Source organism: Anolis carolinensis, chromosome 4 (assembly GCF_035594765.1).
Source record: "Anolis carolinensis isolate JA03-04 chromosome 4, rAnoCar3.1.pri, whole genome shotgun sequence".
NCBI lineage: Eukaryota > Metazoa > Chordata > Lepidosauria > Squamata > Dactyloidae > Anolis > Anolis carolinensis.
Genome location: NC_085844.1, coordinates 118,035,346 through 118,054,483, shown reverse-complemented (window position 1 = coordinate 118,054,483; position 19,138 = coordinate 118,035,346). Strand labels below are relative to the sequence as shown.

General features: G+C 39.4%; 1 long non-coding RNA gene across 3 annotated transcripts in view; it reads right to left on the bottom strand.

The window, feature by feature from the left end:
* Positions 1-333: 333 nt before the first annotated feature.
* LOC134298221 (uncharacterized) overlaps positions 334-19,138 on the bottom strand; it is a 110,594-nt gene continuing 91,789 nt past the window's right edge. For all 3 annotated transcript variants that reach the window (XR_010005177.1, XR_010005175.1, XR_010005176.1), the window contains 2 exons: positions 7,895-8,143; positions 334-1,724 (listed from right to left, as the gene is read on the bottom strand). This is a non-coding gene — a long non-coding RNA (uncharacterized LOC134298221). The remainder of the gene's footprint in view (positions 1,725-7,894; positions 8,144-19,138) is intronic.

Here is a 19,138-nt window from a genome sequence, read left to right as displayed (position 1 = left end):
ATATTTTACTCTCTGCACTTCTCTGCATTCCTGTTTTCTTGACCTTAGACATTTTACAATTCTGCTTTATTTCTTACTGACTTTTTAAATCTGGACCTCTGCATTGCTGAATAACCTCTGAACCAGATAATAGGCACACACTTGCTTCTCCCTTCTACCTGTTGGATACTATGTGACTAACCTGAACTAAATCAACTACTCAACAGATACTGCTTTTTAACCATTTGTTTCCAGTGACACTTGTTGACTAGAGCATAGGAAACCCTCGAGCACAATGAGGTTGTGACGCCTCTAGGCTGCGCGAGCACTGGAAACCAGACACGGAGGCCAATAAACAATCTAATATCTTTATTAAAGCAAAAAAGGAGTCAAACAAAAATAAGCAGAGTATATAGTCCAGCAATAGTCCTTTTAGGAAAGGTCAAAAATAGTCCAATAATATAAAGTTGGATGTCCAGTATTAGAGTTCAAAGTTTTAAATCCAATAACCGAAACACACTCAAACTTCCAAGCAGTTTGAGTGGGGAATAAAGCAAGGTCTTTCAAAGAGTTCCAGGTTCAATGTCCAAGGCTGGGATAACAAGGCAAGGCAAGGTTGGTCGTGGTGGAACTGATTGCAGTCCAGACTTGACAGGGAGACGAGATGCAACGTGCGGTCTACTCAAGAGTAGCGCGCCACAGGAACTAGAGTCGATATTAACCTTCCAACTGACACGTTGACACCGCGCTGGCTAGCCTGCGCGCAGAACTTTTATGGGACTTCAAATCTCCCCTCAAACCAGGTGCCTGAACACTTTTCCCCAAGGGAAATGGACTGAAGACAACAACTTGCCAGATGCAACCCTCCCTGGAAACTCTCAAGGGAATGGGTTTAATTAGCGTCCTCTCTCTCCGCTAATCTCGCGCTTCGTCTCCGATTCTCCTTCTCAGAGTGAAATGTTTTCAGAAACAATCTCCTATCAAAAGGAGCACTGTCCGGGGAACCAGGCTCTGTTTCAAAGGCTTTCGTAATTAGCTTTGGGCTCAAACTGTCAACAGGGAACATCTGGAAGGGAGCAGAATCTTGCTGAGGTGGCACAAACCCCATATCCTCTTCAGTCTGATCCATAATGGCTGCGGGGTCATGACTCAAGGGTCCCTGAGACATCACAGAGGTAATGTTCCAGTCACCCATTCAGTTTCTGGAGTAATTTCCAGCTATTTCAGAGTTTCCCATGACAGCAAACAGAATTATAATGCAAAACTACTGCCTGTAGTCACTTTAAATCTTAATTCTGGGAGAAACGTGGGGTCATGGTGGTAATGATACTAATCATTTTGTTTATTCATTCAGTTGCTTCTGACTCTTCATGACCTCATGGACCAGCCTGCATCAGAGCTCCCTGTCGGCCGTGGCCACCCCCAGCTCCTTCAAAGTCAAGCCAGTCACTTCAAAGATGCCATCTTGTCCTTGGTTGGCCCCTCTTCCTTTTTCCTTCCATTTCCCCCAGCATCATTCTCTTTTCCAAGCTTTCCTGTCTTCTCATTATGTGGCCAAAGCACTTCATCTTTGCCTCTAATATCCTTCCCTCCAGTGAGCAGTTGGGCATTATTTCCTGGAGTATGAACTGGTTGGATCTTCTTGCGGTCCAAGGCACTCTCAGAATTTTCCTCCAACACCACAGTTCAATAGCGTCTATCTTCCTTTGCTCAGCCTTCCTTATGGTCCAGCTCTCGTATCCATACTAATCATCATGAATGAGGAAAAAAAATAAAGTTTGGATTATAGACATAGCAGTCCCTGGAAATAGGACAATCAAGTACAAAAATGTGTGAAAGGTCGTGATATATCAAAATGTACAAAATGAGATCCAGTGCCTACAGAGATACTGAAACAGCTGTTTCCAATAGTGGACACAATTCCAAACAGACTGACAAAACATCGGAATGATGCCCAGGTACAAAAAGCATCTCTGCTTAGAATCCGACCATATTATCTGGCAATTCCTTGTGGATTCTCAGATTCTTGAATATAATTGAAATCATTGATGATCCAAAAAGTCAGTCAGTAACACCTGGAAGATTGTGAAACTGAGAATAATTATATTTTTCAAGCCCAACCTTGTTTGTTAGGAGGGCTCAGGATCAAAACATCTGTGTAATATATTTTCAATTGAGCATGGCAATTTCGTATATAGAGTTGAAAGATTTGTTCATTCATTCTGTCTTCTATGATTTGCTCCTTGGTCCTTTTGTACCATATTTGCCAAAGACTAAACCTTGGAAATTATGTAAACAAAGTATATGCTTTACATTGCCATACAGTTTTGATACCATCCCTTCCTTCACTGGTTTATTCTTGTTAATATTACCATTCGAATACATATCAATCCCATCCCAATTCAGAAAATAACTACTACTTTTATGAATCTTTTTTCATCCCTCAGTCTATTTGTATTTTAAAAAATATAAGCTACAGTAGAGTCTCACTTATCCAACATTCTGGATTATCCAACGCATTTTTGTAGTCAATGTTTTCAATATATCGTGATATTTTGGTGCTAAATTCGTAAATACAGTGATTACTACATAGCATTACTGTGTATAGAACTACTTTTTCTGTCAAATTTGTTGTATATCATGATGTTTTGGTGCTTAATTCGTAAAATCATAACCTAATTTGATGTTTAATAGGCTTTTCCTTAATATCTCCTTATTATCCAACATATTATCTTATCCAACGTTCTGCCAGCCCGTTTACGTTGGATAAGCGAGACTCTACTGTATTCCAATTTTTTCCAACCAAAAACCTAAATCTAAACTTTTTTTTTAAGCTAGCTGTCTCTATTCATGCAGTTTAATTGAAGACACTTGATGATTCTTGGGCATTAAATCATCTCTAAAATCTAAAACCAGGTTCATTTAAGACAAATGACAGGAAGAAGAAAGAAAGAAAGAAAGAAAGAAAGAAAGAAAGAAAGAAAGAAAGAAAGAAAGAAAGAAATTAAAATGCTGCATTGAACATTTTCCCAGTTAACATTTTGCAATGCTAAGTGTCTGCTGTGGTTATTTGGACCCACCGCCAGCTATTGGAACCATAAAGAATGGACAATCTGTGTCACTGCTTTTGACCTTCTAACATGCCTTATTTTTGTTTAAAAGATATAGGAGAGAGTGGAGTTGGGAATGTGGATTCTCACTTTATATCATGACTCATCTCATTCATTTATTTGAAAAATAATTTCCACAATGCTGGCGATGTTCTGTCTCTTTACCTACAATGCTTTCCTTCAGCCAGACTGACACGTTGACTTGTGTGCTCTGTTTTAGGTCTCCTTTGGTGACCAGACACCAGTAAGGAGATGAGCTTTTTTAGTCTTTTCACCCAGTATGGTGCCATCAGCTGGATCTTTCTGTTGGCCAAGACATGATAAATGGCCATTCTTCACAGCACAGACCGCCTTAGCCTGTGTCCACCCGGCTAGTAAAACAGTAGATCTTGCCAAGACAAACAGCTCAAGGTATGAACATTAACAGTAAGCAATAATTGTGGTGTGAAACATTCTTAGGAAAGTCCAGACATCAAGGATACTGCGTGGAATATCTTGAATATCCTGCATTCTTTTGCGCTGAGAGGGAAAAAAAGGGGGGATATGAAACTTCAGTGTGGGAGACAGCAGCCAAAGGGGAGAACGTAAGTCTCAGAGAGCCAACTATTAATTTTCTAACTGTGGCCGACTGAGGGGAAACTGGAATGTGTATTACGATGACTTCTGATACTAGCCTCTGTTATGCACAGAATAAATTTCTTTAAAAGAACATTTCCAACTATTAATAGGATTTTTTTAAAGGATCCCTTGTAGTTTTTAATCATTTTCATATGGGATGAGAAACCACCCATAACATTTTGGTGTGGCTTCTTAGACAGGTCATTGAAATAGATCCATGTTCACTAATATGTTGAAGAGGGTATTTTATGTCATTCAATTTGATGACATGAAGCTCTGCTTTATTATTAATCCCATCACTAAAACTATAAAACCCAAGATAAATGCAGGGATTAAATCCTTGTAAGAAGTGAAATATCAGAGTGACTTAATACTACCTTGACAACATGGCCTTCTGGATGAATTGAGAAACGACTATAATTGGAAGAGATATAAAGAACATTGAAGCGATTTCTATCCTGTCCTTCTTAGAAGACAGTATTCCAATGGTTAGTATTTCCTCTCAGAAAACCAGCCAAATTTAATGGTGCCTACCTAAGTGTGTATAGGCTAGCAGCCTAAATTGCTTAGGACCACACATGAAGTCCTGCTCTAAATCCAACTGTCAGCCATGTTGGTTTGATAACCACAAGTATGAAAGCTTTCTCAGAAGTGGCACCCCTGGAAATCTGCCCTCTAAAGAAGTCTCCACAGCAGCTTTCTTGAAACATGGCAAAAGACTTTAAATCTTACTGCTTAGTTGACCGGGGGATTTCGGCTAAATCAGTCCCCCAATCCATACTTTACCACCAGCAGGACTGCTCATAAGAGCTATTGTTGCTGCCATAAACTTTGTGCCACCCTAGTTGCGCTTTCTGCCACTGTTACCGCCTTACTTGGGGCCATTTGATTGCTAATTTGAGAGTTCCGCCATCATTCTCTCTTTTTAGGACCTCATCACATGATGGAAATTCAACATCTTAGGATGCTTCTGCCCCAGTTGACCTACAGAGCCCCATGTCACCCATCGCACAATATGGCCTTACTTCTGGCTGGGTGTAGTGAACTTACCTATTAGGCCAAGAATGAAGCCTGGGTAACAGTAAGTGAGACAGGCCTCCATTTTGTTGAGGAATGCCAGGCAGCCATTTTGAGTGTGGTTAGAAAGGGGGAGGAGCTTATAGAGAGACTCCTAGGATTGGCCAACTAGAGCAGATGGGAGAAGCCAAGTCTTAGAGTGCAGAAGAAAAAAAGAGCTCCAGGCAGTTCGGTTTTGGGGCTTGGAGAGAAAAGAGCAGTTTGGAGTGTGTGTGAGAACTGAAAGCTGTGAAAAATGACAGGCTAGGTCAGGCAGTTTGGATCTCTTGAGGGGAAGATAACTCAAGGGATTGACTCTCACTACTGGGCTGGTTAATAGAAGGACTCTAGGTTAGAGTTAATTAACAACCCAGGGGAACTCGTGACTATTCTCAGCAAATAGAGCGAGGGTTTTTGTGACCAATAGATAGATTAGTTGGTTGGAACTGTTTGAAACTAAGTGAAGTAATCTGAAACATACAACTAAGTTAAGCTGAAGAACGTCTGTAACCAATTACGCTTATCAATCTCTCTGAAGTAATCATTTGCCTGTTTTTAAGAAAATAAATTTTTATTCTATTTTCAACTTTCAAAAGCCTCCACAGAGTATCTTTCCATCAAGGTGCCTTTATAAAAGTTCCAGCAATACAACAATAAAATACCACAGAAAAGCCTCATAGTGAACATCAGTTTGGGAGCCAGGGGTAGAAACAGTGTGGGCAGGAAATGGGAAAAGTTTGCCTCAGACACATTTAACAACAAAAATCCTAAAGACATTTTAGGTTGGTGGCAGCAACCATTTTAAAAGAAAATCTAAAATCAAACGGTATATCCTTGCCTCTCACATATGTGTGCTTGTGTGTGAGCTGAGTTGAGAGGTGTCCAATATATTTGGTGTCAGCACCTTCTTTATATTGGTGGTAGAGGTAGGATTTAAAAAGATTCCCCCCTGCCTGAAGTAGTCTCTCCTCTCCGCTCTGCTCATTTCATTATACTGGGCTCCATGGGTCAACTGGGTGCCAGCATCATAGAATGCCAACACAGGAGCCTCCCTGTCTTCCATTTGGTACAATGGGGCTATAGTAGGGGGTAGCCACGTGGCAACACTTCCCTACGTGTGACAGAGAAATCTCAGCTGGCTATGAGGTGAGGCAGGACACTGGGATTGCATTGCTGCCCCGATTCACCACGGACGCTGGAGAATCAGAACACTGGGCCTCAACAATGTGATGAGGTCCTTAGGTTCTTGGCCTCTTTTTGACTGCTGTCTCCCATAGTGAAAGACCTGTATCATCTGACATAGCCTTTTGAAAATGTGGGGCAGGAGTCATAATTGCATCTGTCTGGGCCCAATTATAACTGTCTATACATCCAAAGAAATTAGTTTATATCCATGAAAAATAATTCTATCAATTAGTCTTAAAGATACTGCCACATTTTTTATTCCTCCCTGTTTTTCTCTCCTTTTTATTTTGCAAGAGACTAGCCATGCATCTGCGCTGTGGAATTAATGCAGTTCAAATGCCATGGTTCAATGCTACAGAATCCATAGAGTGGTAATTTGGTGAAGCACCAGCATTGTTTCTGCAGAGAAGACTAAAGATCTTGTAAAGTTATATTTTCCGTGATTCCGTTGCATTGAGCCATAGCAGATTAAGCCTACATTTACTCAAATAATTTTATTGTGCAATATGTTATCACCATAAAATTAATCTGCCAGGACTGTTATTTTTTATGTTATTTATTTTTATATGATGCGATGGACATCATATGTTGAGAGGGAGGGGAAAGGAATCAATAGTATGCGAGTTTATAATTCTGAGATGCTTTCTTTGGTTATACATGACCACTAACTGTAAAATCCTATCTGCAGGGAGTTTGCTTGATATGGCAGACCCCATGAAGTCATGAAGCAAAGGATATGAGCCTCCTAAATTTTAGTCATGGGGGCCCCTGGTGGCACAGTGTGTTAAAGCGCTGAGCTGCTGAACTTGCGGACCAAAAGGTCACAGATTCAAATCCTGGGAGCGGAATGAGCGCCCACTGTTAGCCCCAGCTCCTGCCAACCTAGCAGTTCGAAAACATGCAAATGTGAATAGATCAATAGGGAAGACAACGGCACTCCATGCAGTCATGCCGGCTACATGACCTTGGAGGTGTCTACGGACAATGCCGGCTCTTCGGCTTAGAAATGGAGATGAGCACCAACCTCCAGAGTTAGTCACGACTGGACTTAACGTCAGGGGAAAACCTTTACCTTTACCCTTTACTTAAATTTTAGTCAATAAAACCAAGACCAGTTGGCTATCAGAACTCACTTCTGCTTTGATACTACAGGCAAGGATGCTTCCTAAAAACAAACTTTAGTTTGGATCCTACTCTGATGCTATGGAAAGATTTTCAATTCAGCATGGACTGGTTCACTGACACACCCAAATACAAATCAGAATTCTATCTCAGTGTTCAAAATGTTGTATGCCTCCTACTAATGGGGAAATAATTTATTTTATTTTTGACACAATTGGATGAAAATCGCAGGGTATAGTCTACTTTCTGTTCTGATGATTTTAGTGTTGTTCTTTTCTTGTTGTTGTTGTTGTTGTTGTTGTTGTTGTTGTTGTTTATTTTAAGGGATCACTTTCTTGGCATACCTAGGTAAAATTTGCAGCCATTCTTTCACCTTTTAAGGGGATAAAAGGTTCCTCATCTCAGGCAATGGGGCAAGCAAGTGCTTCAGACAAATACACACACCCAACTCTATTTCAGATAATCACAAACAGTTTGAGCATATTGTTCCTAGGGTTTTTTTGTAATGGGTATATTAGGCTGATCAAATGCCCAGTTTTTCAATCTGGAGTTAGGCTTTTGAGATGGGGGTGGTCCTCAATGAAAAAAGAAACCCAGCCTGATGTGATGTGTGGAGCCTTCTATATCTATGTCCCCAGGCAGTAAATAGCAACTTTTATTCACAGGACTGAAGGATAGTTAATTAGAAACTGAAAAAATAGGACATCTGGACATCTTATAAGAGGTTTAACCAGCTTACTGGGAAAATCCATACAATGTTTTTATAAAAATCAGCTGTCCCAAAAGAGTGAAACAATTGAAAGAAAGTATATTCAAAGCCTTACCTCTGTGTTGTGAAACCAGCTGGGCTTTTACATGCCATTCTTTCTCGATAATTTCATTTCATTTGTAGTCAGTGCATGTGTATTTCTGTATATAATAACGGTTGTGTTTTCGTTCAATAATGGCAAAGTATAAAGATTACTTGCCAATGGCAGTGTTGTGATAGCTATTCCAGGCTGTTCTGATACCTGTTTGCCTCATTGGGGAGGTAAATTGTCATGTCAGGCGGGCTTTTATGCAACCCTATTCAGCTGTAGAAAAATGGAAAACTGGCCGTCAGTGTAATCTCTTAAAAGTAAATTGATCCCTTAGAAACCAGTATTACAATCAAGTTGCTATTGTTTTGCACCAAGATCAAGAAAAAGCACATGCAATGATGGGATCTCATGTTATTCTTGTGCCCACAGATTTATCCAAATTATTTGCTGTTCCTTGGTCTCAAAGAGTGACTACACCAAATGTGAGAAATGGGATGTTGCAAGGACAGCTTACATTGTTATGCCAAAAACACAATAATGCTGGCTGATTATTTTTATTGTGCAGATTTATCCTCAACTGACTTTTTTTTTTTTTTGCCATATCTAGGCCTCATTTTAAGAATCGGGATTTATTCAGGGAATCACCATGTTGCATAACAGATGGTGCTGCAGTTCTAATTCCAAGCCAAATTCCTGGGTTGGAGTTGAAGCTTGAATATAATATTGATGTGGCAATGGATCATATTTAAAGCAAGAGTGGTCATAGTTAATGCGACCTAAATCTGAAGAGGAAGAGGGGCTAATTTTGGCTCATGTTTGGCTCATTGATTATTCTAATCAAAATTTCTTATTAAAATATATGACATTATAATTTCCATTTTCTGATATGTTTGGAGTAATTTTTCCATGTCTGGCATGGACAAAAAGCTTGAACCTAAAAATCCACCATGGCAGTTTCCCAGCTAGGCTTACAACTGATCCAAAATAAATATTACCCAAACAATAATCTCTTCAAGCATTTTTAGAAGTAGAATTATAATGGGATTGCTGGAATTCAAAGGCTAATCTCTCAGGAATACTCACTTTCTCCTTAATAGTATGTCTGTTTGGTAGTAATGGTGCCTAAAAACAACAAAATATTTGATGCAAATCACGTACAATATTTTGCAGCCACCTATCAATACATTGTTCTTACACTTTTTAGAAGGAAGCATTTTCCTTCACTTTTCATCTGTAGGGCAACTATAAAAAAGTATGGTACTCCACAATTTCCAGTTTAAATGCGGGGACTGACTGAGAGATAGTAACTTGCTCAAGAAAAACTAGAAAGCAGCCCATTATTGTTTGTACTTTCAAATGAGTCATAATTCAAAATGTGGCAAGATTTGTTCAGAAGGATTTCCATTGCTTTCCTATGAGGCTGACTTGTCAAGGATCACACAGTGGGTTTCTCAGGGCTCAGCATTTATTTGAAACCTGGTCTCCTACAATCATAGTCCAACATTCAAACTACTATAGCACGCAAATCTATATTTCAGTCTTTTGGGTCCAATACTATCCAATGGTTTCCATTCAAGGCTAATTCACATACACAAGCAGAAATTACGACATCATCAGACGGGTTTAGTTCCGGTGGCATGCACTGGATCTTCTATAGTGTTACGACTGAACCTGCCAGCTCCCATCAGATAACATTGAACTTCTTCCAGCAGGGATCCAGCATAAAACTATAAAAGATCATGCTACCACGGCAGCAACATAGGGGGCTGCCCATGTTGCCTTTGAGACAATGGGGGAAGTCGGGCTTCCGGCACTTCCCCCAGTGGGATCTGGTGACCATTGAGTCGGATGATGTGGGGTGTGGGGCGACAGATTCCCCATGATCTTACTAGGCACCGCCAGATTTGCCACAATGCATATTGATTCTGACAGCTCGTGTGAAGAGGTCTTGAGTCATGCGTCAGAATACGGAAAAGGGCCTCATACTTTTGCCCTTCCTTCAGAGTGGTTCATGTTCATATTTTAATGCAAACCTACCACATCTCTCACTTTAGAGCCAATATAAAAAATGAAAGTTGCACTTCTCCCCAATCAACCTAATGTAAACAAATCTGTTTGGTGAGGTACCAGCACTCTTTGGCAGAGAGGGCTAAAGACCTTGTGAAACTACCATTCCCATAATTCCATAGCATTGAGGCATGGTAGTTAAAGTGGTGTAAAAAGGCACAAAGTGTAGATAGATGCTGAATCTCCCATTGGATTTTTGTGTCTGGAACAGAGGAGGTCAAAGATGCATAAACATAAAAAATAGAGTTCACAATTGCTGGTGGCTTGTGAACAGGTTGTGAAACAGTGAAAATTAAGCAGATAATTCAGGTGTATTTCAAGGGATTCTGGACCTTGTGCAAAATAGAAAACTAATTGAGCATATTTATGGAGAAATTGTTATATTCTTGGAATACAGTAGAGTCTCACTAATCCAAGCCTCGCTTATCCAAGCCTCTGGATAATCCAAGCCATTTTTGTAGTCAATGTTTCCAATATATCGTGATATTTTGGTGCTAAATTCGTAAATACAGTAATTACAACATAACATTACTGCGTATTGAACTACCTTTTCTGTCAAATTTGTTGTATAACATGAAGTTTTGGTGCTTAATTTGTAAAATCATAACCTAATTTGATGTTTAATAGGCTTTTCCTTGATCAGTCCTTATAATCCAAGATATTCGCTTATCCAAGCTTCTGCCGGCCTGTTTAGCTTGGATTAGTGAGACTTTACTGTATTTGAATAAGCATGGAGATCTCAGGGATATCTTACTGGAGTGCTTTACTGGAAAAGCAGGGAGCTAGACTATTTATTTGATGACCTCTGGAACAATAGATAGTATAATTAGAACAGGATGGATTCAACATTGGTATTTTCATTAAGACATCCTAGTCTATATATTTGTAGAAATGCTCTGACTCACTGCCTGCATATTATAATTTATTATGCTTTATTTTATATAATAAAAGAACATTCCTAAAATAAAAAAGTGGTACAACAGACCATAGGATAATTCTGCCTGAAATGCAGGCATTTATATTCTACCACCTAAGGAAATACATTAAAAAGTATTTTTAATGTACTAAAAAGCAAAAATATACTATTCTAGGAGTAAGAACATGATTTACTACTAGCCTTAATGAAATATAGACTTATCATAAATGCACGTTATATTATTATTCTATATCTCTCTGTTAACCAAATGATGACATACTGCTTGGAAATCCTGACTATTATTATTATTATTATTATTATTATTATTATTATTATTATTATTATTATTATAATATTTTCCAACTGTTGTACTGGAACAACAATGATTGTTTAGTTTAACTTTAACAGTTTTTGGCAGTTTCTAACCTAGCGATTTTACTCTAAGTGTTTAATGCCGGTGCTAATGCTTTTTTGCTTTTGCTTTTTGGTGTGTTTCTTTGCCAAGTACTTTTGCATTTTTATATCGCCATTTGTTCAGATCTATCTATCTATCTATCTAGACACTTTAGCTTTGTTTTTGGTTTTTGGTTTCTCTCTCTCTCTCCCTTTTTGATCCTCTTTTAATCGCAGTTTTCCTACTTTCTATACAATCAAATGTTCTCACTCTTTTGATGTTAATTTACTCTATCTTATAAGGTAAAACTTCAATATATATATATATATACTAGCTGTGCCCGGCCATGCGTTGCTGTAGCGAAGTATGGTGGTGTTGGTGAGAAATTGTTGAGGTAGTGGTGGTATTGAATGTCTGTTGTATGGTTGTCTTTATGTTTAGTATGCACACTGAAGTGGATTATATGGCAGTGTGGAGTCAAGATGATCACTGGATAATATAAGATTATAAATGGGTTATATAGCTGTGTGGAAGGGCCTTGAGTCTACACTGCCATATAATCCAGTTCAAATCTGATAATCTGTGGAAGAGGCCTAAGTGAAGCCTAACTGTGCCTGTCCCCTAGGCTGAGTAGGTTGCTAGGAGACCAAGTGGGCGGAGCTTAGCCTTCAAACTGGCAGCAATTGGATAAAAACTATTATTCCTCTCCCTGTAATTAGGACTTTATTTTTCTTTTCTTTTTGTTGTATCAACCTAGAGCCGTGAATGATGGGTTGTGTTGTCAAATTTCGAGGTTGGGGGGCCTGTAGTTTTGTTGTTTTGTCCGCTGCCCTGATGCCATCACTCTTTTATATATATACTAGCTGTGCCCGGCCACGCGTTGCTGTGGCTTAGTCTGGTGGTGTTGGTCAGTCTACATTAGGTTGTATTTATGCTGTGACCTCCACCCTTCTTTATACTCACATTAGTAGTAGTATTTGAAGTCTGTTACCTTCTTCAATTTTTGTGTTGATTGATAATTGGTTGAGATCCCTGTTCTCTTTGGTTTGTTGTTAGTTGTAATGTCTGTTTCTGCTGAGTGTGGTTTATATTTTTATTGTGGTACAATAGTCCTTTTTTTGTTTTGCCTGTGTAGGTGTTTATTATTATTGTTGTTGTTGTGGTCATGAAGGTTGGATAAGTTAGATGCTACTGTATTGTTTTTTGGAGGCCCAGTGTAGCACTGACTGGCCTCTCAGCCTCAGTGCCTGGCTGTTTCTTGCCTGTGATGGTGTTGATTCTCGTTGCTGTTGTTGTTGTCATTGTTATTATTGTAATTGTTTTTTTGGAGGCCAAGTGTGAATGTAGTGATTGGGGAGGTGGATGAGTTGTGTTGTCAAATTTTGTATTTGTTATAGTCACAATGCGTTGTTGTGAGTTTTGTGGGTCCGGATTGTGGTTTTGTGGTGTAGTTGTGTTGTTACAACCGGGAGAAAAGGCTTTTGTGTTGTGTTGTCAAGTTTTGTATTTCTGGGGCGTTTAGTTGTGTTGTTATAGTCACGAAGCACTGTTGTGAGTTTTGTGGGTCCGGATTGTGGTTTTGTGTTGTGGTTGTGTTCTTACAACTGGGAGGCAAGGCTTTTGCGTTGTGTTGTCAAATTTTGTATTTCTGGGGTGTTTAGTTGTGTGCCAAGTTTCGTATTTCTGGGGTGTTTAGTTGGGTTGTTATAGTCACGATGCGTTGTTGTGAGTTTTATGGGTCCGGATTGTGGTTTTGTGGTGTGGTTGTGTTGTTACAACCTGGAGGGAAGACTTTTGCATTGTGTTGCCAAGTTTTGTATTTCTGGGGCGTTTAGTTGTGTTGTTATAGTCACAATGCGTTGTTGTGAGTTTTGTGGGTCCTGTGTGGTTTTGTGGTGTGGTTGTGTTGTTACAACTGGGAGGCAAGGCTTTTGCATTGTGTTGCCAAGTTTTGTATTTCTGGGGTGTTTAGTTGTGTTGTTATCGCATGATGCGTTGTTGTGAGTTTTGTGGGTCCGGATTGTGGTTTTGTGGTGTGGTTGTGTTGTTGTAACCTGGAGGCAAGCCTTTTGCATTGTGTTGCCAAATTTCGTATTTCTGGGATGTTTAGTTTTGTTGTTATAGTCACTGCGCAAACAACTTTATCATTTTATATATATACTAGCTGTGCCCGGCCACGCGTTGCTGTGGCTTAGTCTGGTGGTGTTGGTCAGTCTGCATTAGGTTGTATTGATGCTGTGACCTCCACCTTCTTTATACTCACATTAGTAGTAGTATTTGAAGTCTGTTACCTTCTTCAGTTTTTGTGTTGATTGATAATTGCTTGAGATCCCTGTTGTCTTTGGTTTGTTGTTAATTGTAATGTCTGATTCTGCTGAGTGCGGTTTATATTTTTATTGTGGTACAATAGTCTTTTTTTTTGTTTTGCCTGTGTAGGTGTTTATTATTGTTGTTGTTGTTGTGGTCATGAAGGTTGGATAAGTTAGATGCTACTGTATTGTTTTTTGGAGGCCCAGTGTAGCACTGACTGGCCTCTCAGCCTCAGTGCCTGGCTGTTTCTTGCCTGTGATGGTGTTGATTCTTATTGTTGTTGTTGTTGTTGTCATTGTTATTATTGTAATTGTTTTTTTGGAGGCCAAGTGTGAATGTAGGGATTGGGGAGGTGGATGAGTTGTGTTGTCAAATTTTGTATTTGTTATAGTCACAATACGTTGTTGTGAGTTTTGTGGGTCCGGATTGTGGTTTTGTGGTGTGGTTGTGTTGTTACAACTGAGAGGCAAGGCTTTTGTGTTGTGTTGCCAAGTTTTGTATTTCTGGGGCATTTAGTTAGGTGCCAAGTTTTGTATTTCTGGGGCGTTTAGTTGTGTTGTTATAGTCATGATGCACTGTTGTGAGTTTTGTGGGTCCGGATTGTGGTTTTGTGGTGTGGTTGTGTTGTTACAATCGGGAGGGAATGCTTTTGTGTTGTGTTGCCAAGTTTCGTATTTCTGGGGCGTTTAGTTGTGTTGTTATAGTCATGATGCGTTGTTGTGAGTTTTGTGGGTCCGGTGTGGTTGTGTTGTTACAACTGGGAGGCAAGGCTTTTGCATTGTTTTGCCAAGTTTTGTATTTCTGGGGCGTTTAGTTGTGTTGTTATAGTCATGATGCGTTGTTGTGAGTTTTGTGGGTCCGGATTGTGGTTTTGTGTTGTGGTTGTGTTCGTACAACTGGGAGGCAAGGCTTTTGCGTTGTGTTGTTAAATTTTGTATTTCTGGGGCGTTTAGTTGTGTGCCAAGTTTTGTATTTCTGGGGCATTTAGTTGTGTTGTTATAGTCACGATGCATTGTTGTGAGTTTTGTGGGTCCGGATTGTGGTTTTGTGGTGTGGTTGTGTTGTTACAACCGGGAGGCAAGGCTTTTGCGTTGTGTTGTCAAGTTTTATATTTCTGGGGCGTTTAGTTGTGTGCCAAGTTTCATATTTCTGGGGCGTTTAGTTGTGTTATTATAGTCACGATGCGTTGTTGTGAATTTTATGGGTCCGGATTGTGGTTTTGTGGTGTGGTTGTGTTGTTACAACCTGGAGGGAAGGCTTTTGGGTTGTGTTGCCAAGTTTCGTATTTCTGGAGTGTTTAGTTGTGTTGTTATAGTCATGATGCGTTGTTGTGAGTTTTGTGGGTCCTGTGTGGTTTTGTGGTGTGGTTGTGTTGTTACAACTGGGAGGCAAGGCTTTTGCATTGTTTTGCCAAGTTTTGTATTTCTGGGGCGTTTAGTTGTGTTGTTATCGCATGATGCGTTGTTGTGAGTTTTGTGGGTCTGGATTGTGGTTTTGTGGTGTGGTTGTGTTGTTGTAACCTGGAGGCAAGCCTTTTGCATTGTGTTGCCAAATTTCGTATTTCTGGGATGTTTAGTTTTGTTGTTATAGTCACTGCGCAAACAACTTTATCATTTTATATATATATATATATATATATATATATATATATATATATATATATATATAAAAGATGCATAAACAGCAACATTGGGGGAAGAGGCTAGTATGTATGACTCTGGAATCTTTGATAGGTTGAATCCTCTCCGTCATCTTTCTGAACAGCTGAATAGGGCTAACTTTGAACCAGATGGACCAATGGTCTCACTGAGCGCAAAGCAACTTCATATGTCTGAGGATGTTCTGACAATGAGTTCATTCTATTTGGTAAGAGAATTCTGGAAAGCCAGAGCCAAGTCATCCTTCAGGGGAGAAATGTGTGTAACACTGATGATCTAATACATATCTTGAGTAACAGGCTTTTAATTTTACCAGCACTCTTCACAGTTGTTATTTTTATCATTTCCAGGACTCATGTTAGAATCAGGATTTGCATACTTATTCCACTTCTCTTGGGTGTGCTGGAGCAAGAGACCTCAACCACGCTATATGCATGGATAAGAGCAACCGTCCTTTTATAGGCATAAAGAAGGCTGGGTTATATTTTGAGAAAGAGACAATTTGTAACCCTGCTGAAATGCAGCATTCCAGACAAACCCTTGGAGAGTTTCAAAGCTCACAGTGTTGGCAGTTCTCTCCCTCCAAGAATGTGAACGCTTAATGCTGGTGCTTTGCAAAGTGACCTGGCAAAGAAAGCATGGAGAGAGGGAACAAGAAGATTGTGACTGGGTTGTGTCAGAGTGAGAATGGGGAGGAAAATCAATGCTGAGCTTCATCTGAAAACAGGTGATTCCATCAGTGTCCAAATGCATCCCATACACTGCACAAAACTTATTTCAACAAGGAGCCTGTTTGTGCTTTTGAGGTCTTCCCCTCTTTTCCCAGTATAAATCCTATTTCCCATTCTGTTAATTTAGATATGATGTTTAGAAAAAAAATACACTCTGGTTGATGAAGTGCACAGAAAATGCACTGAATATATTGTAAATTCAATAATAACATTCATCACTGGCCACAATAGCTGTGCTGCAAGAATTGTTTTGGTAGGGGCCGGGCTGCGGCGCAGGCTGGAGAGCAGCCTGCTGCAATAAATCACTCTGACCATGAGGTCATGAGTTCGAGGCCAGCCCATGGCGGGGTGAGCACCCGTCAATTAAAAATAAAAAAAATAGCCCCTGATCGTTGCTGACCTAGCAACCCAAAAGATAGTTGCATCTATCAAGTAGGAAATAAGGTACCACTTATAAAAGTGGGGAGGCAGGTTTAAGTAATTTACGACATTGGAATGAGGAAGTGCCGTCAGAGTGGATGATGAAGCAGCTGCTCCCCCCTGTGGCCAGAATCGAACATCCCCTCAGGAGAAGGTTAAATTGCCTCTGCGTCTGTCTGTCTCTATCTCGGTTCGCTGTGTTTATGGGCATTGAATGTTTGCCCTATATGTATATAATGTGATCCGCCCTGAGTCCCCTTCGGGGTGAGAAGGGAGAAATATAAATACTGTAAATAATAATGGACCTAATTAACAACACAATTATCACTGCTTGCACCTTCCAAATATTATTTTCATCTAATTTCAAAGAAACAGAGCCATGTAGAGAGAGACTGATTGACTGACTGATTGATATTTATATCTGCAGTTTAGGGAAGAATTTATTGCACTTGATAAAGCAGATACAATAAATTGCCTGAGCTCACTGAACACATTTTCTTTCTTTCTTTCTTTCTTTCTTTCTTTCTTTCTTTCTTTCTTTCTTTCTTTTTTTTTGGGGGGGGGGGGTAGCTTTAAATACCATAAAATTATTTTGGAGGACCTAGCAATGCACAAAGAAGTGTTCTCTCTAGGGGTGCATTCAGACAGCTCTCAAAATGCACAAGCTCCTGGATTTTTATGTGGGGCATCCAAACAACGCCTCACGTAAAAATGCATTAATTCTCCACAAAGCAGGAAAATAAATTACCATATATACTCGAGTATAAGCCGACCCAAATATAAGCCAAAACACCTAATTTTACCACAAAAAACTGGGATAATTTATTGACTCAGCTGAGGGTGGGAAATGTAGCCGCTATGGGTAAATTTCAAAATAAAAATAGATACCAATAAAATTTCATTAATCGAGGCATCAGTAGGTTAAATGTTTTTGAATATTTACCGTATTTCAAAGAAAAACAATAAACTAGCTCTATAAGTGGAAAAGTAGGAGCAACAAAAACAATATAGTATCAATAATAATCTAATAATAATAATAATTTAAAAAACATCATTTGGATCCCACCCTATCTCCCCATGAGGAATCAGGCCGGCTTCCAACATAGTAACAGGCAAACATTCAAAGCCTACATAAACAATGCAGAGCTAGATATAAATCTATAATTATATATACTAATTTCACATATGCATTTACCCCTGAAACATTTACAAATCCCCCCTCTCGCTATGTGTGTGTGTGTGTGTGTGTGTGTGTGTGCATTTCCCCTACAATATTTGCAAACCATATATATATGTAGAGTCTCACTTATCCTAGCCTCACTTATCCAAGCCTCTGGATTATCCAAGCCAGTTTTGTAGTCAATGTTTTCAATATATCATGATATTTTGGTGCTAAATTCGTAAATACAGTAATTACAACATAACATTACTGCGTATTGAACTACTTTTTCTGTCAAATTTGTTGTATAACGTGATGTTTTGGTGGTTAATTTGTAAAATCATTACCTAATTTGAAGTTTAATAGGCTTTTTCTTAATCCCTCCTTGTTATCCAAGATATTTGCTTATTCAAGCTTTTGCCGGCCCGTTTAGCTTGGATAAGTGAGACTCTACTGTATATATATTCATATCTATCTAGACATGTCTATATATATTTGTGTGTTCATTTCCCCCCTGTAATATTTCCAAACCCTATATATAGGTAGGTAAGAATATATTCATATCTATCCAGACATCTCTATATAGATATTTTCAGAGACTAGCAAACATATGAGGGTAAATTCATATATAAAAATAGTGTATATGTATGGCTACAGATACACAGGTACATGGATCTATATGTATAAAGGATTTGCAAAGACCTGCAAAGATATGAGGGGAAATTCATATATAACATTAATGTATATAGATAGATACACATATAAAGATACATAGAGATGGCAAAAGCTTGCAAGGGGTTAATGCCTATATATCTGTAGGAGAGTTTAACAGATATTTCAGGGGAAAATGCTTTCATAAGATTAATGAAGATATATTTTTCTTCTTCCTGACTTGCAAGGGTGTCTCTCTTTTCAAAACATTCCCTTGATTAAGAGCGAGGGAGGCTTTGCAAAAGTAAACACACTGATAAGGGAGGAGAAGAGAGAAATAGATCACATGTTGCAAGCAATAGCCTACAGGCTCCGTTGCCGGGCTTGACCTTGACCCGATTATAAGCCGGGGGAGGCTTTTTCAGCTCATAAATAAGGGCTGAAAAACTCAGCTTATCTTCAAGTATATACGGTAATTTGATACTGGATTAGGTCCGAGTCTTCCTGGAAGACTTGTATCTAACTGGGTATGGCTGGTGTCTGGACTGCCCCCTCAGAAGTCCTGGACAGCACTCTCAGGTTTTCCGGACTGGTTCAGTCCGGAATATCCAAGATGGCTCTAACTCCCTCCTCATAACCCCCAGAAAGAGCTTTTAAAATAAAATAACTTACTCAGCTGGCATTTCCCTGCTGCCGAAGCTCTCCTGGCATGGAGAAATGATGCGCCAGGAGAAGGGGGAGGAGGAAAATCACTCCTGGCCTCCCCTTTCTTGTGGCACATCATTTCTATGTGCAGGAGAGCTCCAGCAGTTGTTTAATGTTGGCCAAGTAAGTTATTTTATTTTTAAAGCTCTTTCTGGAGAGGGGTTCGGGTGTCTTAGTGTTCTCCTGGAAGGTACCAGGAGGACATCTAGACACTCTTCACAGAAAGTGTGGACTTTGGGGGCTGGTGTATGAATTTC